The sequence below is a fragment of the Mobula birostris genome, chromosome 16, assembly GCF_030028105.1.
Source record: "Mobula birostris isolate sMobBir1 chromosome 16, sMobBir1.hap1, whole genome shotgun sequence".
NCBI lineage: Eukaryota > Metazoa > Chordata > Chondrichthyes > Myliobatiformes > Myliobatidae > Mobula > Mobula birostris.
Window position 1 is genome coordinate 38,041,881 of NC_092385.1, and position 23,166 is coordinate 38,065,046.

Below are 23,166 nucleotides of genomic sequence, written 5' to 3' on the forward strand. Positions count from 1 at the left end.
AATACACAGCCTATATAAAGTAGAAATAATGTATGTACAGTGTAGTATCACTCACCGGAATTGGGAAAACAGTGCCCAGCACACTGATGATGGTGTGTTAGACTGAGTCGTCGCAGATTGCGGTGGTGCAGTGGCCCCCACCCTCCGGGCCGCTGACCCAATACATTGCCGCGAAGAACGCAGCAGTAGCCAGGAGGCACACAGCACATCTTTAAGAAAAAAGCCGAAATAAACATGCTAATTAATTAGGTGCTGCCCAGCACGTAAATGTCGGCGCAGATCAGAAGCGATTGCCAATTGCATCATCTCTGATCTGGGCCGGCAATTACGTGCTAGGCGGCACCTAATTAATTAGCATGTTTATTTTGGCTTTTTTCTTAAAGATGTGCTGTGTGCCTCCCTACTACTGCTGCATTCTCCGCGAATCGGTACAGTATCTGTCCGGGGCCCAGGGGTTGGGGTGGTGGGACAAGGGGGTGTCATCTCATCATCGATCAGGCCAGGCAGCTCATCTTCTCCTATGACTGCCCGCCTCAATGTCGAAGGTCGAGGTTCATCGTCTGCTGTGGCTGATGTGGAAGGCTTGCTTGACTGCTGAGCCTCACGCATTTTTCTATCACACAGTTCTTTGTAAGCACTCAAACCATCCTGCAAATATCTCCTAAACCTACGTACCCTTTCAAAATTAAAGTCATACTTTATCATTGCAGCGAAAATCTCACGCAGTTGCTTCACTTTCGCTACTGCATTCGGTTTCGATTGTTATCCTTTCCTCTTCCAATTGCATCAGCTCTTCATCTATCAGATCTTGGTCATGGGATGCCAAAATCTCTTCAACATCATCTTCGTCAGCTTCCACAAGCCAAACTCACTTTGTCCTTGCTTCGTTCACCACGATCGAAACGCTTAATTATGTCTAGTTTTACGCTAAGCGTAACACCCTTACGAGCTCTTTCAGGCTTTTCCGACACCTTAGAACTCATCTTGCTAATGGCTGCTCAATGCAACGTGTTTAAGCAATGCTGGCGAGAATGCCGTTCCGAATCTGGGGAAGAGCGGCTGCCTGGGGTGCGCACTGCCTTTCTTCGTAACAGTGGAAACACCTTCTGAAAGTGAAAACAGGATACTAATGTAGGTCTTCCATAACAGTGTGGTTTTGTGAAGCAAACGTTCGAAAAGCAGGGGACATCTGTACCCTGCCTTCTCCCCGTCACCTTCGGTGCACTGACTTATCAAGAACCTATCAACCTCTGCTTTAAATATATAAAATTACTTGTCTATGTCCATAGACTCACCACAATCCAGCAAAAGAAATTCCTCCTCATCTCTGTTCTAAATGGACATCCCTCTATTCTGAGGTTGTGCCCTCTAGTCCTTGACTCTCCCACTGTAGGAAACATTCTCTTCACATCCACTCTATCTATTGCCTTTCAATAATTGATAGGTTTCAATGAAATACCTCCCCCCCAACCCCCCGACTCTTCTAAACTCCAGCAAGTACCGTCCCAGAACCACAAAATGCTCCTCTTTATTAACCATTTCATTCCTGTAATCATTCTCATGAACCTCCCCTGGACCTCCAATGCCAGCATACATTTTCTTAGATAAGGAGCTCAAGACTGCTCACAATAATCCAAGTGCAGTCTGACCAATGCCTTATAATGCCTCAGCATTACATCATTGCTTTTATATTCTCATCCTCTTGAAATAAATGTTAACATTGCATTGCCTTACCACCGACTCAACCTACAGATTAATCCTTAGGGCAGGGGTTCCCACCTTGGGGTCCAGAGATCCCTTGGTTAACGTTAGGCGTCCATGGCATAAAAGAGGTTGGGAACTCCTGCTTTAAGGAATCCTGCACAAGGACTCCCAAGTCCCTTTACACCTCTGAGTTTTGAATTCTCTTCCCATTTAGAAAATATGCTACATTTTTATTTCTTCTACCAAAGAGCATGACCATACATTTCCCTACACTATATTCTACCTACCACTTCTTTGCCCATTCTCCTAATCTGTCTAAGCTCTTCAACAATACTACATCAGCACCTATCTTCATATTGTCCACAAACTTGGACACAAAGCCATCAATTCTGTCATCCAAATCACTGACATATAAAGTAAAAGGACGTGGTTGCAACAAGCACCAACCTCTGTGGAACATCACTGGCAGCTAACCAGAAAAGGCTCCCTTTATTCCCACTTTTTTACCTCCTGCCAGTCTGCCAATCTCCTATCCATGCTAGTATCTTTCCTATAATGCCAAGGGCTCTTATCTTGTTAAGCAGGCCTCATGTATGGCACCTTGTCAAACACCTGAAAATTCAAGTTTACAACATCCACTGACTCTCATTTGTCTATCCTGTTTGCTATTTCGTCAAAGGATTCCAACATACTTATCAAGCAAGATTTGCCCTCAGAGAAACCATGCTGACTTTGGCCTATTTTGTCATGTGCCTTCAAGTACTCCAAAACTTCACGCTTAATAATGGGCTCCAATATCTTCCCACCCACTTAAGTCTAGCTAACTGGCCTATAATTTCCTTTCTTCTGCCTCTCTCACTTCTTAAAGAGTGGAGCGACACTTGATATTTTACAGTCCGCCAGTATCATTCAGCTACTTCCTTCAAAACCTTGGGGGTGTAACCCATTTGGTCCAGGTGACCTATCTACATTCAGATCTTTCAGCTTCCCAAACACCTTTTCCTTAGTAATAGCAACTGTACTCACTTCCACCTCCTAACACTTTCGAATTTCTGTCACGCTATTAACTTCTTCCACAGTGAAGACTGATACAAAATACTTTTTAACTTTGTCTGCTGCTGCATTGCCCTCCATTACTACCTCTCCAGTATCATTTTCCAGCTGTTCAGTATCTACTCCTGCCTCACTTTTAGTCTTTATATATCTGAAAAAACTTTTGGTATCCTCTTTTATACTATTGGCTAGCTTTCCTTCATATTTCATCTTTTCTCTCTACAGTGCTTTTTATTAGTTGCCTTCCACTGGTTTTTGAAAGCTTCCCAATCTTTTAACTTCTCATTAATTTTTGCTATATTATATGCTGTCTTTGACTTCCCTCATCAGTCACAGTTGCATCATCCTCCATTTAGAATATTTTTTCTTCTTCAGGATGTATCTATCCTATGCCTTCCAAATTGCTCCCAAAAACTCCAGTCACTTTTGTTTTACCATCTTCCTTGCTAGTAATCCCCTTGTAATCAAGTTTGGCCAGCTCCTCTCTCATGCCTCTGTAATTCCCTTTACTCTATTGTAATATTGATACATTGAGTTTAGCTTCTTCCCTCTCAAACTGTAGGGTGAATTCTATCATATTATGATCACTGCCTCCTAAGGTTTCCTTAAGTTCCCTAATGAAATCTGGTTCATTACACAACACCCAATCCAGAATTGCCTTTCCCCTGGTGGGCTCAACCACAATCTCCTCTTAAAAAGTCATTTTGTAGGCATTCTACAAATTCCCTCTCTTGTGATCCACCACCAACCTGATTTTCCCAATCTAACAGCATACTGAAATTCTCCATGACTATCGTAACATTGCCCATTTGACGTGCCTTTTCTATCTCCCATTGGAATTTGTACCCCACATCCTGGTCACTCTCCGGAGGCCTGCATATAATCCTCATCAAGGTCTTTTTACCCTCACAGTTTCTTAACTCTACCCACAAGAATTCTACATCTTCTGATCCTATGTCAAGTCTTTCTAAGGATTTGATTTCATTTTTTCCAACAGTCACCTCACCCCCTCTTCCTACCTGCCTGTCCTTTTGATTTAAGGTGTATCCTTGGATGTTAAGCTCAAACTATGATTTTCTTTCAGCCACGACTCAGTGACACCCACAATATCATACATGTCAATCTCTAACAGCGCTACAAATCGTCTCCCTTATTCCATATACTATGTGCATATAAATATAACACCTTCAGTCCTGTATTCATCACCTGTTTCTACTTTGTCCCCATGTTACACTTCAACTCATCCCGCTGGCTGTCATTTTACCCTATCATCTGCCTGTCTTTCTTCACAGTCACATTGTACACTGCATTACTTGTATATCAACTGCCCTATCACTCCAGTACCCATCACCCTGCCAAATTAGTTTAAACTCTCCCACATAGACATTGGTCCCCTTGAGTTCCGGTGCAATGTTCTTTTTGTATGGGGTAGAACTTCCCCAGAAGAGATCCCAACGATCCAGAAATCTGAAACCCTGCTCCCAGCATGAGTTCCTCAGCCACGCATTCAACTGCCAAATCATCTTATTCTTGCCCTCACTGGCACGTGGTACAGGCAGCAACACACAGATTATTACCCTGGAGGTTCTACTTTTCAGCTTTCTACTTAGATGCCAATCCTCAAATCAACATTATTCTTAATGGGATTTCTCACTACACCTATCTTAACGTACATTAAATTGATATATAATAAGCAGATACAATGAAGGCTTAGGACATAAGGCTAAATGCAGAAGGACACTGACTGGAGCTCTCACCTTTAATGAAATCAGTTTTTAACAACTCTTTTTTTGTTAAATACAGCTGGTGTCAGGAGGATGCGTCCAACTCATAAAGCACACCAATGACAATGTACAGTGGCAGTACTACAAGGACATAGTTCATCATGACATTTCTAGCTATTCCCAACTGATTAGGGTCATTATGTTGGAGGTCTGATTTATGTTGTCATTTCCTCTCACCGATCCTGCATCAATGAATCTTAATGAATTGGTAAATAAAGGTGAAGATTACACTCTATGACACAGAAACATTCCTCATTCTCAACATCAAGATTTATGTTGCCAATTAGTGACTAACAGAGAAAATTGGTTTGCAGAAAAATCATATTTTTTGTGGTACACAAATAAAAGTAGCTCTACTAAAAGGCATGGATACATACTTAAGAAATGGAAAAGAATATGAAAACAATTTTGTTTTGAGTGCTTTAACCCTTTTGTGTTCCAAAATCTATAATGTTTTAAGTACACGGCATCTCTACCTATTTTAAAAAACATTTCAAAATAAACACTTAATATCCAATGAGTTCCTTTATCTGTTATATATGGTATGCAGCTGTAGTTAGCTATGCACACTCTCCACATCAAACAGCCATCGCTACTACTGGAAAGTGGGCTCATCAGAGAGCAACTCAAAAGGCACTGTGTGAAAAGAAGTGGAAAATTAAAGCTGAAGCCGTCTAGGAAGGGTTTAATTTACTGGCGTGTACAGTATGCAAATGAGATTACACAGCTTAACTGCATCATTTATGTCCATAATAACGGCATCATCATTACAGGGCTCAAATTAAATTACACCATAATTAGCATATCAAAGTGATTGGTTAAAGTTTAAAACAAATACCCAATTTTGTTAATGAACAGCTGTAATTGTCATGTACACTCCAATGAAAACACCCTAAACAAATATATGCTTAAGAATCAGTTTTTAAAATCCTGATGCTGAAGAAGCTACGAGAATCAAAATTGAAACAGTAAATTACCAAAAGGCTGATGATACAAAATTTAAAGATGTAGCTTTTCATTTTATTCACTAAAGAACCCATTAAACCATAAGCTCTGGAGAACTATGTAAATTATCTGCCTTTCAAGGTAGAGCTGGGGCAAATCCACTCCATCAACTAATGATGGACCTCATTACATGCAGAGAGTATTCATAATGAGGAAGCAGCCGCCCGCCATTCCACATTCAAACATAAATCCCTATGAAATGTTAATATCTCACTTCTAATTAGAGACTACCAAGTCCAATGTGCCTTCATGGGTAATAAGTAGCAAAATAAATTTCTGTTTTAATAGTACATTGCATAAGAACCTCGTATGCAGTTATTTATTTTTAAATATGAAAATATTTGCAGTTTTTGGCTCCTTGCTGCTTTTGGTGATTGCAAATGCAATCAACTAATAGAAATGAAATCTTTGCCTTGTAGTCATGAACACAAATCCTGCTAACAATATCTTCAGAATCAGTGTCAGAAGCCAGTTTCCATGCAATAAAATGTCAGGCTAGAGTCATTAAAACTGCACTCTCACAATCACATGGAATGAACAATGAAAATAAACAGAGAAGATCAAAACAGCATAACTGTACAAGAAAATATCTTTTATGAGGAAAATCATATCTGTTGAAACAATTTTACTTTAACACACAACTACAGCAGTAAAAATCAAACCCATTTAAACTACAGTATAGTCAGTTAACTTTCATAAATGAAGAAATTGCATCAGGCAGTCACATCCTTCTATTTTACAGTTTGCTAAAATACTAATTATTTTAGCATTTAGGTTCATTCCAAACAGAATATCAATTTCTTGTAGTAGTCACACTGTGTAATTAAAGAACAGACATGGCACTCTGCACTGCTGATTATCAGGGTTGCAAGCTGTTCAGTGAAAAACACCACCACCACATAACACCCTTTATCACATCCCTGTATGTAAACAATCAGCATGAAGGGCCACTACTTTACAGAACATCTGTTCAAATTTATATTGATGTTTACTATAAAAATCCAAGTCCAACACAGTTTAGCAGAACAGATCTTGGGATCACAAACTTCTATCTCTTTCTGTTTTACAATAAACCAGAAGTCTTAGAAATGTGAACTATCTTTAAGTTTTTACTTCATTTAGTTCATTTAAATTAACAATGCAAAGAATAAGGAATTTCACGCACGCATTACTCTCCCCTCTTTAAATACACTTGTTTCAACTGACTCAAGTCCTGGCAGTCAATTTCTCCTTCTAGCCACTCTCAGTCTAGGTCAACCAGTCAGGCACCAGGAAGACAATCCTCCAAAAACCAATTGTCCCTCCCACGGTGTCCCGTTGTGGAACAACCTACCTTTGTTCAAGCGCTATAGATAACTTGCCAGCCTCAGTAACATGAGGATTTTGAAACAGATGTGAGATCTCAGATGAGTTTCAAGCAGATGAGAAAAGATGGGCATGAAAAAAAACTGAGCAACAGTCACTCCCAACACAACCAAGTATTTACAGCACTGTTTAAACTAGATTGACTGTACCTCAGTCCGATTCGTTTAGAAAGGATGGCATTTTCTCCCCCACAACTAGTAATTAAAACAAAACGCACAGCTCTATAGTTGTTTTTGCGACTGAGGACAATGATATACAAAATCAGTATTTAATCACTGGGATATGTCTTTGGTGGGTAGCATGAGGGGTGACAGAGGTTCAGGCCTAAATCAGCATGCTTACCTTAATGTTCCTAATAAAGGGAGCCTTCAAACACTACTCCTGACAGATCAGCTGAGGTATAAGCAGAGCTCCATCTCAAGGAAGCAGGCACTCGCTGAAAGCTCTTTACAGAGCAACAGAGACACAAGTGATTCACATGGCCAGACATATTAACTACAGCAGCTAGAGGGAACTGTAATGCTTGGGCAGCACAGAATAGCAAGTTTACACTTGCAGTGCCCAGTGTCAGAGGAAGAGAATTGCTTTGGATTTATGTGGCACCCTTTTCTGGAATTACTCACTTCGTTCCTTATTGTTCTCACTGCGGCCTCTGAATGCAAAAGGAGAGAAAAAAAACTTTTCCCTATGGGGGGGGGGGCTGTACTCAGGCCCTGCCGTCTTTAAAGGGAGGTAACCATATTAGGATGTGTATGGTAAAGTAAACAATAACATAGTTGCAATGAAATGGACTTCTTTTCCCCAGCTGATGGTATTTCTCAGTTCTCTTTTAGGTGCTCCCACTGTATGGCTTTTTTCTGAAACACTGCTCTGTTTACGTAGGAAAAATTTTGTCAACTTTGGAGAAGCTTCAGATCTTTATACAAAATAAACATGAACGGAATCTAATAATGCTTTGCTGTTGTGACAGACAACACTAAAATAAAGCACAGAGTATTTCTATTGTTTAATATAATAGTGTTAAAAACAAAATAATAATCCAATTTATTCACTACTTCCCTGCCCCCAAACAGAGGCATACACAAACACAGAAATTCATACAAATCAAGGTTAGAGCTTGAGGATGCCAGATATGTGGAAGTCACGTTAAGTTAAAGATGCACACCTCAACTGCTGTGATGGAATAAAGCTTAATGCACCACACAGACATATCAGAATCAATAAATCAAGGTAACAAGTATCAGTTCACAAGTTCAAAGGCACATTGGCCAACTCCACATCCTAATGCTCAACCAGTAATACCTTGACTCTATCTTTGTAACCAGGTTGAGGTTTGAAAAGGGCATTTTTTTCATTAGATTTGAACAGCTGTGTTATGACACATAGAGTGCAAAATGTCTCAGCCTTTTTAGCTGCCTGTGCAATAGCAAGCAGAAAATATTAAGCCAACAAAACCAGAAGTGTGAGGCAACTAGATACAGTGTTCCAGAATTAAGGCTTTAAGTATAAACAGTGAATCATGTCATGCTGTGCTTTGTTGTACCATTTAGATTCTCATAAAAGGCAATTTTTGTAAGCTAATAAACAATACAACACCATTCCAATTTCCAGTCTGTTTAGATAAGCATCTCACACCAGCTAGATTTCTATATTTCATTAAATGTAGCACAGCTTGCATTGAGATATTATGAAACAATAAATGTCTTTTTGTCTAAAGTGAACAGACTTTTTTCAACCATACTTTGCACTCAACTGGTGCTAATGTAACTGAAGTTCAAAAAGTACAATACAGCCAACTTCCTTCCTTAAAAATATACAATTTTATTTTTAATTTTATTACACAGCATGCTGCACTGTGCTCTTGAAAACCCAGGTTTAAAATAGAAAAGATATTTTACACGAATGTTTAAAAATAAATTAGAAATGCTTGCCAAGTAAAATCCATGTATCTTTAAAAATTTCAATTCCATTATTGTGAGTTAGCAACACACACAAAGTCCACTCTTAACAAAATTAAGCCAATCCAGGGTCTCCACTACTCATCTTGGAAAGCAACACCTCTTCACATTCACCTTCCCTTTTGAACCCCCATCCAGGAAAATGTAAAGGAGCAGTAACTGAAGAGTTGGGATAATGTAAATCCTATTCTGTGGTCCTGAATATATCAGAAGAAATGCTGAAGTTCTTCCTATTTCCTGCAATCATTCTGAAGCAGTGTAACATTCTGTGCGTTCTCCTACTCCTTAACACATGGGCCTTGGGGCTGTTTAGCTTGTCACTATGTTTAACTACTGCTCTGGAGCTACCGAAGTACATTACCGGTAGTTACAGCTCATGAAAAATACAGCGACAAAACTGCTAGTGGCAGAAACATTAAACTCTCTTGTTAGCCACCACCCCCATGTGGCACTTTAGCACTAGCAAGTTGTTTATTATGTTATATGCCAAGCAAAGGGATTCAAATATTTTTTAAGAATCAAGATACTAGAAATGCATGAAACAAAACATGTAGCACAATTCATTCTACTGATTTAAAATCTTATAACATTTAAAATTTTCCTGGTGTTTGGTTTTGTTCTTACGTCTCGGACTTTTTAAAATTAATAGATCATCAATTAATTTCTAATGTTCTAATCTGGCAAGGTCGGGTGGGCAGCGGCACTAATGGGTGCCTACATCACAAGCTTCTGCAGTCACTGCTTGATGGTTACATCACCGTTGCTATGGCACTTAACTGACTATTAATTTCTGACAAAAGGTGATTATGAAACAGACAGCTGAATTCCAAGTAGATGTCTCAGCACAGCTAGAGGGTATAACATTTACAATAAAAAAAAGACTCTACAGGTTTTCCAATTATTTTGAAACATTTCTTTGTGAATAATTATGCATATTTTGCATATATGTATTTGTACTTTCAAAAATCCTTCTACATTATAGTTTATTAAACTAAATGTGCATAAATTACTCATTAAACAAGCACTGTAAACTCAACACAAGGAATCTCCTATAAAAAATAAACATTCTGTTTACCTTCTTTTGAGTAGGATTTGCTTATTTAAAGCAATCTTCTGTTATAGCCCCCTTTTGTAATCAGTCTTCTTAGCCTGGAGACAAAAAAAAATTATACACTCTGATTGGATGTTTGATGGTAGTTACCCTGTCTTAGCAATTCAACTTATACTAAGAAAATGGCAAAGTATATAAAAAACACAAATGCTTCCAGTTGTACTTAATGAAACACTCAAAGAAAGTTAACAGAAACAATGAAGTCAGAAGTTGACTGCTTTTTAGTACCAGCTAGTGCCAGGTATTCATATAATAAGCCCCGTGTGCGTGTATGTGTATATATATGTGAGTGTGAGTGTGTGAGAGTGTGCGCGAAAGTGTGTGTGCGCGTTTGTGTAGACCAACAGATGAAACATTTTTTCACATGATTCTGCTTTCTAGCTCCAGATGCCTCCAGATTTCTTTACAGTGCAAATGACTTCATGTATCACAGAACTTAGTCCTTTCTTCTTGTGCTGTAAGTAAAAGCCATGTATACAGATTACATGAGTAAAATCTGGTGACGCAGTAGCAAAATAAAATGGGTGGAACTCGATGCCATCTGTCCTCATTTGTGCTGCATGCTTCCATATTTAGCAAATTAACTTAAAATGCAAAATGAAAGAAGGAAATAAAATCAGGTTTGTTTGGTGTATCTGCACATAAGCCCACAGTTTTTTCTCTGCGAATAATCCTCAAACATGAAACATCAATGCTTCAGCAAGCTGCCTTGAAAAGCAGTGCTTGCACTGCACACTGCCTTCCTCTTTGACTTCAAAGTTTAGTAACAGCAACAGTTCCTACTTTAAGATTTCAAGAGACATGAAAAGGCACTCAAGGTGAAAAAGAAAACAAAATCTGGCAGAAATCTTGTCTTTTCAGCATACAATTGTTGGTCTGGCTTCACATCAATCTAGTACAGAATAATGGCTACAAAAATTAGACATCCAAAATGGTTGCACATCTGAATAGTACATATGAAATACCTTGTAGTACTATGTTTTACTTGCCATCCATGGGAAACATTAACATAGTATCCAACTGCTGTGATATGTTTATTTCCTTTCTCCCTTGCTTTGTGTAAGACACTGGTTACTGAACTCTAGTCAACTCAATAGTATACGTGTTTCAAGTTTACTTTGCATGGAATTGATATAACTTTGTAAACAAGTAGACTATTTAAAAGGTAATTCAGATGATTAAAAGCCACAACCGTTTTGAATAAAAGTATTAAAATTTGCCTTCCAGAGATATGTATACAGCTGACAGTTAAATGTGAGGATATTTCCCTAAGCGGTAAACAGTGTAGCTTTCTTTGGTAGCTTTCTCAATATCCGAGTTAAGTTCTGATCTGAGACATTATTTCTGCAGTACTTAGCATTCATTACTTCTAAAAAAAAGCATACTATACACTGCTATGATCATTTTTCTGACTATGGAATTTGGTGATAGTGCTTGAATCAGTCACATCACTTTTGTACTCCTTCTAAAAGATTAACTTATTCTTAAAGGAAAATTGCCTGGTCCTTTAAGAAATCATTCTCCCCCCCCCCCCCAAGTCAAGTTGATGTACTAACACTTGCACATGGAAGCCGAGTAAAAGGTAACCTATGAAATTATACAGTCTGACCTCTAATATAAAACATATTCTTCCTGAATCATATATAATAAACTCAATGCATTTGTCCGAGAAGTTCTCATATTAGTTACAATTTTGTTGGTGACAATATCAACTGGAATGTAGCGTTCCTCATGCCATTTTCGTGAAAGTCACGGGACATGAGCTGTTTTGGTATTCATAAAAGATCTTTCATCTGCACTACTCTGTTCTTCCTAACTTCCAAATGCTGTGTGGATTTTACAAAATTATATTCAAATATATGATGATCTGCAGTCAATCCATTGTTCAAACTTGCAGAGTCAAATAAAAAACTAAACAATGCTTGTCCCTCCTTGGAATGAATGTTGTTTGCCACCAAAAGTCTTACTGTAAGCTATAGTACAACAGGGAAGCACACTACAGTATGATAGAAATGAATTTGCTGTTCCTTTGCAAATGCTAACATCCAAGGTGATGTTGAAGACTTATTCCAATGTTAGACTCTAAAGTCTTTTCTTATGTTTAATGCAATGGTTTTAGAGAGGTCATTTTATTCTTGGATTTTAAAATCCTGTCACTGCAGCTATTTAAATTTTGTCAGCGAGATTTTAGTATGAATGTTATCAGCAGGTTAACAGGAAAACTTTTACTGAAATAGTCTGGAAAGCAAAGGCGACTTTCAAATTTAACCTTATAACTTTAGTAAACATTGTTACTTAATCTCAGCATTACAAGGATTTTTGCACTTCATTCCTCATCAGTATGATGGAAAACAAAGTGTGATTGCCTCCTGGAAAACTGGTATGTGGATCCTAACTAGCCAAATCACGAAGTGCTTTATGATTTTGGCCTGTTGTGGACTAGATCTTGGGAGGTTGACATACTACACCACCCTATTAGAAACTTGCCTGAATCTATTGAAAAAGCAGTTCAACTTAGAGGGGCACAGACTTTAAAACAGGGGTTCCCAACCTTTTTTAAATGCTGTGGAAACCTACCATTAACCGAAGGGTCCACATACACCAGGTTGGGAACCCCTGCCTTAGAAGAATGAGTCACTGGGAAAACTGTAAAACAATTATCAGGAGTCAATAACACCAGTCATTCTAAGATTATACAGCCTAGCTTGGTGCACACCGTCAAGAGTAATAGTACAGTAATCCAACCCCATAATAGCAAGCTCTTCTCTACCCCAATCTGTCGTTATTTGGATCATCAAGCTAGGCGCAGCATGATTAATCCAAATAGAGTTACCTGTTTCTGAGAAGCCAATGTGAATACTGAATGCACACCCCATTTGAGATGTGTGTCCTCTGGAAGTAAACATCATTATTTCTTTAAACATCTCAGGTGGGGCACAGACTGAGCTGCAAATACTGTACACGCTGACTGAAATTTCCCATGTTGCAAAAAGTCACATTGATTAGTAAGGTACATTTTTAAAGAACAGGCACAATTCAATAGAATCTATAGGAAGATTATCATTGTAAGACAGAGTGCAGAAAAGATCCACAAGGATATTACAGGGACTGGAGAGCTTGAGATACAAGGAGACAGGGTGGATGTATAGAGTGCCTCCTACATACATAGGAAAGGTTTCAGACAAACGGGGGGGGGGGGGGGGGGGAATGGACCAGCTGAGCCTGACAAGTTGGGCTGAAGGGCCTGTTTCCATACAGTACAACTGTAAGTCTTTGTGCAAGCGCCTTTTGTTGATACATACTCTGCTGCTAAGTTGTACTATTCCTCATATTACATCTGCATTCAGTCTGCTCTGAGTCCAAGATAAACTATCAATGTATGTATGCTAAAATGCTCAAGGGAGTATTATGAAATAAAAAAGCAAACTGAACTCTTGGACTCTTTCTCTGTCTGGTGGAATACATTAAACCAGTTATTGACAGGTCAAACTCAAATGTCTTTTGTGTAAAACTGTGGACAGCTTATTGTCAAAGAGGTAAGTAAAGTAACAAGTCTGTTAAAATTCTTTCCCCTGAATTTGAAATTTCCTTGTATTTCTCCCTCTGTTTTGGACATGTACACATACATACAAAATCTCAGTCAAGTTTGCACTGACACACAAGTAGATCAAAAGGCTATAGTTAACAGTTAGCTGGATGGAAACTGTATAACTATTCCAATGAATGCAAGAAAGATAAACTTTTGCTGCTTGCACTGTTACCGCTCCAATTAAGAGTACCTGTAATAAAACTACACTTACACAAAAAAGGTACAACCCATAGAGAAAGAGCATCAGATCCAATATAGTTGAACAAATCTCACAACAACTGGATTTTCATTCATTCACAGGACCTGTAAACTAACAGTAGTCTTCACATTTTCTGGTCAGACTGAGGTCATTAACCATACTGCACAAAGATTTTGGAGACAGAAAATGTTAAGGTGTTCAGCATTTAGAATTGGAGGTATTAGCAACACCAAGTGGGCTAGCGAGTTGATTTATACTTCCTGGGTATACACTGAAATTCAGAAGAATGAGGGTATCGAATGGTGAAAGGCCTTGATAAAGTGGATGTGGAGAAGATGTTTCCTATGGTGGGAGAGTCTTACACCAGAAGACACAGTCTCAGAATAGAGGGGCATCCTTTTAGAATGGAGATGAGGCAGGCCAAGTTGATAGAGGCTGATAGGTTCATGATTGGTCAGAGCATAAGGTGTACGGGGGAAGGCAGGATATTGGGGCTGACAAGAAAAATGGATCACCCATGATTGAATGGCAGAGCAGACTCAATTGGCCAAATGGCCTAATTCTGCTCCTATATCTTACAGTCTTTTGGTATAAACAAACATTTTTTAAATCCACGGAGAATATTGAAATGTATATGAAAACGGAACGCATTTTCAGTTGACATTGAAAAACTTAAACAACACATAAACCAACCAGCTGTTTTGTTTTGTTTTTCCTGTACAATCCAACCAAATTGGAACCTGTATGAAAACACATTTGTTGAAGTCCATAGCCATATAAAGAGAATGTAGATTGTGAGCAGCAGACGGCACGCAATTTAACTCCCAGGTAAAAATTTAAACAGCCACATAATTTTGCTACCAGAGACCTTTAGAAATTACCAGTGATATATACAAAGTATATTAGTTACACAGCATGCCAGAACCTTCCAGAATGATCCCCTAATGTTGCACAGCAAATAGTTCAGACACTTTGCTAAGTGTAGTGCCATGTGGGACATTACAGTCAATTTCTGAAAATCTGTTAGATCTAAAATTTCAGGTAGCAAATTAAATCTCAATGCAGTAGAAACAAATATGCAAGTTAGGTGCTAAAGTATGAATGGTGGTGGCAGGGGTGTAGGGGTACAGGTTAATTTACTTAAACTGCAGGAACTTGAGAAGGAAATGTGAGGCAGCACGGTGGTGTAGCAGCTAGTGCAACGCTTTACAGTGCTAGCTGAAAGATTGGGGTTCAATTTCCACCACTGTCTGTAAGGAGCTTGTATGTTCTCCCCATGACCACATGGATTTCCTCCGGGTGCTTCAGCTTCCTCCCACATTCCAGACATATGGGTTTAGCTTTAGTGCACTGCGACATGTTACGTTGGCACCAGAAGCACAGTGACACTTGTGAGTTGCCCCGGCTCAATCCTCACTGTTCTCATCGAAACACACAGAGAAGTGCATTGTTTGCTTCAATGTACACGTGACAAATAAAACTAATCTTTAATCTTTAACAGGTAGCATCATAAATCCTTGCTGCCTTTGTCTAATTAGAAACTAGAACCTTATGCAGATTGCAAGGCCCACATACCTACAAAATTCTCACCCCAATGAACAAATAGCAACTCCTGACAATTGTCAGCTAATTGTCAGTTTTTAGGTTTCAGCCAAGATTCAAGGCACAGTGGAGGGGGAGGGGGCAGTTAGTGGCTGGTAAAGTTACAAGAGGAAGGCACAGGAGCGATTACCCAAAAAAAGCTTGTATTCCATATATACCGAGGGGCAGAGAAAGCAAATGTCATAAATGTGAGTAAGCAAAGAAGCTATCGCCTTATCTCAATAAATGCCCTTTCTCTTAACTAACACTTTAAGAGTTAATACTCACCTGACACACAAAAAAGAAAAATATATTTGACTCCATTCAAATGTACATTCCACTTGTCAGAACATAAAAATTATATATGACATTTGAAAATCACCAAAATAATCTTGTTAAAATTCACACAAATTTTCATGGAAATCAGACTACACACACTAAACTAAATTAATGATCCAACTATTACTTGACTGACCTATCTGCAACTGACTGCATGATGACACATACACTAGTGAGTATTGAACTATGGAACTATTTTAATTATCCAGTCCCAATGATTACAATGTAAAAATAATGCAAAGCTTTCTTTCTTCTTGAATAGTCTAACAGTGAGTGTATCATTGATGAAGATATGTGCCTGGGGATTATTAATTAACCTTGGTATTTGCAGAGCATTCCTCTGTTTTCAAGCTACATTCAATTTACTCAGATGAGCTGATTTACAAAATTGATAAATTTTACAGCTATAAATACACTGAAGAGAAACACTAGCAGAACAATATAAGGGTGGTTTCGAACACAAGGTTGAAAAACTGGTTTGTTTCTCAATTCCATTGGAGTGTAGCTGCTAGGTGTGTCTTTTTGTTGACCTTTGCTATTGGGCATTTAAACATTTACATCTGCAAGTAATTTAAAGCTAATTTAAAACTGTCAAGTTTTTCTGTACATTGTGCAATGCAATGGTTAACAACGAACCCCCCTCCCCAACCCCCTTGAGTGTGAAAGATGAAAGCAATGCAAATAATTATTATCACAAAGCCATTAAGTACATCTGTTATCGGTTATATAATCTTTGTCAATTGACGGAATACAGTACCATTAATGAATCAATAGTCGGAAACTAGTTTGGCTCACTTCAGTTTATAGATCACATTCTGAATCCGGTCTAAAAAAAATCTTCTTATGCAGCTGGAAATATAAAGTGAGTAAAAATATTTTAGTCCCTTTCCAGAAAAGAAGAACTGATGTAGACAGGACAAAATGCTCCATGCAAAAAGCTGATAGTCTACATTGCCATTATGTAAAGACTATTTTTATGGATGATGGTCTCCCAACAACAGGGCATCAGCTCTGTCAGCTCTCTTCTACAATATCATGTTTCCAGACTGTAGTCCTGCTATTCACTGCATCACAGACTAACCTCTCTAGTGTGCTATTAATATCAATGAGGAGCAGATTCCATTTCCACGTAAGAAAACCTTCACGTTACACTACATTCATTTTGCTGAAGAAGCAAAGTCACAAGACAATATTAAGTGGTGGGTCTAACTGCTTTAGTCTGTTCAGTATTACCATTTTCAAACAGAGGGCACAAAGGGTCTATATAAAGAATGATACAGAGTCAAAACTCCTCAGTGCAAATGATAAAAACAATACCATACAATGGAAAAGTCATGAATCAGTTTAGTTTATCTATGAATGTTTTAATAGATATGAATATAACACTTACTACATTGGACATATGCATTGAAGTATTCCTAGAACCCACCTGCACGCAAGCACACACTATACTCTCCATTCCTAAAATCATACACTTCAGAGAACAACTCAATTACATTTCAAAAACTGCAATCTGTTAGCAGTTGTAAGCTTATGATTTTTTTCCGTTTCCTCCAAACAAAACATGCACTAAAAATGTGGCTGTAACTCCACTTACCCATTAACTATGAAGCTAAAAAGGCTTGGATTATCCTGTAATCTCCAGGGACTAAAAAAAAGGTAAGAATTTTTAAAAACTAACTTCTTCAATATTCAACATGAACTCCAATAGACTGTAGTATATTGAAAGGCTGAAGTTATGTGATCTAAACACAACAAAAGCCACTGCCTTGCTCTAGATTAAATATTCAGGAAGAGGTCCCTTTGCATAAACACAAACAGTGAGCAAATAAGCAACTGGATCCAGTCAGCTGCTCACTGAGCCATCTACCTGCCCTGCTTTGAGGTGAAAAGCCAATGACATGTTTGTCAATATCCTTAATGTAAATTATTTCCCAGGGCAGTTAAGTGTTTATTTCCTTGTCTGACATTCTGCCATCATTTTCTTTGCTCTTATCCTAACACCCTTCATTTTTATGTGTCCTTAAATTTTATCTTTTTAAAAAAAAACAATTCATACCAGCTAAGAGGCATGTGAATGCTACATTCCAGCCAGTGTATCCAAGCAGTCTGGAGCAGCCTGCTTGAAAAGCCTAAACTGAAACAAACAAAACAGAAGCACAGCCCCTGAAGAAAATCAGCTGCAAAGCTCTGGATACTGACTGACACTTACTGATGTAAGGAGTCAAAGATGTCATTTTCATGTGAGCCGTACTTGCTAGAATCAGGGAAAGAGAAGGAGCTCTCAAAAATAAACAGTGTACTATTTCAAAGGCAAGCGTATACAGGCTTTCCATTGTTGAAGCCAATTATCAGTGGAAAATAATAACAACAGATGGATTCCGAGTTGCTGATTTGTTTCATATAATTCACTGCTGTGCAACAGATGATTAAATCCTAAAGCCATCTCTAATAGTGAAAAGTCAAAAATAGTGCAAGGATTCAACCACAGATGGAGTCATTTTAGCAGAATTGGTTTGTCCATATAAAAGCTTTAGAGCGAAAAAAAATTGACTTTCAATGGTGGGCAGCTGCAGCAAATGTCACACAGACATTTTACCACCATCTACCACAAAACAGCCCCCTCCCACTCAAAACCTAAATGCTACAAATCACGTGTACATGAGGTAACACTGAAGTTTTGTTGTTGGTTAAAAAGAAATTAAGAATGGAAAAAATGAGAAATTGTCTGATAAATTTGTCACACCAGCTACAGGATAACATCAGCTGTAAGCTATCATAAGTGCATTCAGACCACATCACAGCTAAGGTAAACAATCTTTAAAAAGTTTGGTAAATTTATGGAAATATAGACATTGACATTAAGAAAATCTATGATTTATCACAAAAGCCCAGGATTCTTGTCAGGGCCAATATTTGTGGTCCATGTGTAACCGCCCTGAGGAGCTTGGTAGTGAGCCAGATCGAGAAAATCCAACAGAGGACCAATAGCAATTCCAATTCTGGATGATGTGTGACACAAGAGGAAATCTGCAGGTGGTGGAATTTCCATGCTCCTGGCAATTCCCTTATCCCGTACTTTATATAACAAATGCAAGAAATGTTTTAACTCAAACCTCTTGCTCTGACAGCTACATCCAGCAACTGTCACTTCATGGTAAGAAGTATCAGCCAAATTTGGCCTGGTCCCATGTGCCTTCAGTCTATAGTAAATTTCCTCATACATTCTCCCCACCTATTTCACGTATCTATGTAGACACAACAATAAAGCCTTCCATTACATTTTTGAGAAAGTTGTGGGCACTCATATTCAAAGATAAACAGTGAAAAATGTGACGGATCACAAATATGTGAGGCTCGTGATGAAAAATGGAAGGAGGGGCCAGAAGAGCAGCTCAAAGCTTACACATTTAATTAACTGTTTTGTTCCCTTATCACAGTAAGAACAACATGAATGTGTGCTACTATAAAGATCAACACAGACTTGTATTTGTATGGTGTATTTCACAACTTCACGATGTGCCAAATATTTTAGAGTCAATGAAATTCTTGAAAAGAAGTCACTGTTATGATTTAAGAAACATGGCAGGGGTTTGGATACAGTGAACTCCCACAAAGAGCAATGTACTGATCAACAGAAATCCCTTCTTTCTGACGGTGACTAAGCAATGAATATTAGCCACAGCACAAGAGAACCTGCTTCCATGCTGTATGACTGATTCAATAATTCCTACATTCTTCTCTAAAATAATGCTGTGGAATCTTTTACATCCACCTGATGGGACGTATGTACTTGATTCCAAAATGTATAGATTTCTTCCACTTTATTTTAACTTGGAAGAGCCCAGTAGAATCATCAGCTTTTAACTTTCCATACTGAAATCTTCAGCGCTGGACTTGAACCCATATTCTTCTGATTGAGATATAACACAACCTTAAACAGAACCACTGCTGATACTGAGAAAGATACTACATGCACAATGTATATCTCTCCCCTACAGATGCACTCATACAGGTACACACTTCACATCAGCAAACTGTCTGCCTGAACTCTGCCTCACATATACAAAAGAAATGCTGGTGTGTTGGTATACAAGTCTGGTTACTATCTGGCAACACTGCTTTAACAAAGGATATTCTACTGGGCTCTTCAGAGGGAAAAGAAAGTTGAATACATGGGAGAAAATATGGGTTACAAAATACCAACTATTAGGTTCACAGAACTTTCATAGAAATAGCTTATCTGCCCTATTCAGACTCTGAGCTAAGCTAATAACAACAGCTACATTTTAGAAAAATTGTAAACAATATTCTTTTGTCAGTGTAACCAAAATAAATATTTGCAGAAGGGTTCAGTTTGTTAAATGCATACCAAGGAATACAATGCTACTTTTTATATCTACAACATTAGTAAATGCAGTAAACCATTTCTTTGCCTCAATTGTTTTACAACAAATGTTCCTTTTAAATGCAAATAGAGCAAGCAAACAGACATCACGATCAAAAGCAGCTGATTTTTTTTCCACGCAAGGTGCTGATCCCCTCAATTACACACAATGCATGAGTGCTGAAACATTTCAAACCTGTTCCCGTTGGTTAAATGAATATTTTACAGAAGTCTAATTGCAAAGCACTTCAAACATGCCTGCTCCACATCGCCTCTAAAATGTTGGCTTTAAAACTTCAGCTAGTGCTGCTGAAAGTGTCAGTGGTAAAGTCAACGGCAAAATCATGTCAAATGCTGAAGCAGCTCATCAATGAAAGATGATGAGATCTTGACAAGTTTCAAATTTTTTAACAGTGAAACAGTGCAAAATCTGATAAGCAGCAAGCCTCAAGAATAATGGATATTTCACAGCGCATTACAAGACTATAACCTAATCAAGGGGTTCAGGTGATATTATGAACCATGACAGTGAAGATATAGAGGTCATCTGAACTCTAGGATTAGGTTACTAACTTTAAGTTGGCCTACTATCTTATATCATTACATAAGTTATATAATATAAGTAGAGTATAGAGTGCTACAGTTAAAATGTTTATGATCTTTGCAAGAGCTTCAGGCATTTCTTGCCATTTTCACAAGCGTTCTAGTGTCGCACTGCAGTGGTCAATGATGTGTTCTGTCACAGGGAAGTATTGCACTCATTTGTGACATCATTACTGCAAGATGATTTAGTCGAAGACAACTTCAACAGATTAAAGGAAAATGCCAAAATTATGTGAACATATTATCATTGCTCTGAAAGACTGTGAACCAAAACAGGCTCCCTCAATTCTACCTTCAGAAAATAAAAGTGTTAATTAAACTAAATAAATAAAAAAAAGCTTGTAGGTGAGATACTTTAATTGCAGGATAGTCATATTCCAGCAAACGCAATTACAAAGCTTAATGTACAGGGAAACTTAATTTTTATATCTCTGTAACTCCCACCCCCACCCTCTTCCATCAATTAAACTAGTGTTAATAAAGGCTTGTATGGAGAATCTTGAATATTGTTCAGGTGTATGATGCCTTCAGAGGGCTCATACGTCAATCAATAAATTTCACACAGTAAGAGCCGGAAGTAAAATGCTGCTGCTCAGATGGTGCCCTATTACCTAATCAGTTGATATGCAAGTAGTTTTGCCAAGAATTGAAGAGGCCTGGCAACAATGAAAAGACTTGAGTGCACAAAGCTTTGTTTCATTCAGTTTATGCAAATAATATAGCTATTAGCAGACAATTAACATTCTGAAAGATTATTATTTAAATGTATTTAAACTATACAAATTACATTGCTTTTTCCCCTCCTTTTTGTTGCAATCATGTATAACCAGAAAACATTCCATTGAAAACAAGACTACAACCAATTATTGTATTACTACTACCAAAGAAAATTTTCCTGGAACTTAATAATCTTAATAACCTACCTTATTTTAATACTATCAGTTCATACACATCATCTTTATTCCACCCTTGCTTACATGTGGCAAATGTCAGAAAATATCTAATTCAGATACAATGCATCTGCAGACTGCCAATAAACCTATAAGTAATAAAGTAACAGACCTATATATTTGAGCCAGAATTATATTTCCCATTGACATAGGTAGCCAACCTGCTAAGAAATTTTCAAGATCTTCAATTTTCTACATTGGAGATCAGATATATACAGATAATTCTTGTTATCCAGTCTTCCTATTAGGCAATCACTGAACAATAACTTGCAGGAAAGAACGATGTGCTGGTGGAAAGAGTACACATGCTAAATTTCAGCAAGAAACCAATCTATTTTTAAGAATGAAATGAGAACATGAGAACACTCTTTATAAAGGTAAGGCAGCAACTGTGGGCAGAGAACAGAGTTAACACTGCTTAATCAGAACTTGAAAAACAAGAAAAATTATAGAGAGGAAAGAGGATGGGTAAATAGGGCAAATAGGATATCTCTAGAAGGATGAGATCATAGGGACACAAGAGATTGCACATGGTGGAATTGGAGCAACATGTAATCTGCTGGAGGCATTCAGCAGGTCATGCAACATTGGTGAGAGGAAAGAAAGAGTTGTCACTTTGGGTTGAAACCCTGCATCAGAACTGGGGGCTGCCCAGGCAATCCCAATGTTTATAATGTCATCTTGTTAAACAGTTCACTGGGGGAGGGGGAGACATACTGATGCTATGAAATGCATGTCAGAGCTAGTGACATAACAAAAATAAAAGGAGAATGCAAGAAAGGTCCAGCAGGTCAGACACATCAGGGAAAAACAGAATTAATATTACAGATAGATAAATTTTTTGCTTTCGATTCTATAAGGTTTCCGATGTGTGCTCGCCTGCTTAAATACCTCTGTCAAGGTAATGGTGGGGCTAACAGGTCTCATTGTTTTTTTTACAGCATAGCAAGTGCAAGTGACAGACTAATCTGAAGGATAGCCCAAATATCCAAAAGTTGCACTTTGAGAAAATGGCAGTCCCTGTCTAGCTCAATTCTGAATGGTACATTTCTGCATTGTGCAGTAGTCATGTACTATAGGTGCAGTAACAGTAGCATTATTTTTATTTCAGTTTAAGTACTCTAACAATGTAAGAAATGCACTCTGTTATCTTTGTGCTTTGAGAATTAACTACCACAAATATGACATTTCATTTCTCTGGGTTTCTGTTATTAGAAAATTAATTGTTTTTCTTAAATATTTTCCTTCTGTTTTTCATCTTTCTTAATCTTTGTTCCTATGTTACATTCCTTTTCTCAAGTGAGCAATGAGTTCACCCAATGATGTTTACGGTTCCTTTACAGTGACTTCCCCAAACCAATAATCTGATAGGTTAAGAGACAGACTCTACCTTCCACTATTCGGTCAGGTCCCAGATGCTCCAGTTTTCCTTATTATGACACAATAAGTTCACACTTTCAACAGTTAGTCAGATATAAAATGTAAAAACTTCTAAGTGTAAATCTAACCAAAGGCAGCATTACTTAGGTACACATTTT

At 38.0% G+C, this 23,166-nt stretch overlaps 1 protein-coding gene across 10 annotated transcripts in view; it reads right to left on the reverse strand.

Annotated features, from left to right (window-relative positions):
* The window catches only part of foxp1b (forkhead box P1b), a 559,907-nt gene that overhangs the window by 344,512 nt on the left and 192,229 nt on the right, over positions 1 to 23,166 (reverse strand). For 8 of the 10 annotated variants that reach the window (XM_072280573.1, XM_072280566.1, XM_072280570.1 and 5 more), the window contains one exon: positions 9,945 to 10,018. The exons of 1 other annotated variant lie outside the window; for it this stretch is intronic. The gene's annotated coding sequence lies outside the window, so the exon portion shown is untranslated. Of the gene's footprint in view, positions 1 to 9,944; positions 10,019 to 17,285; positions 17,307 to 23,166 lie in introns of those variants that run through there. One more of the 10 variants, XM_072280575.1, reaches the window with a different exon arrangement.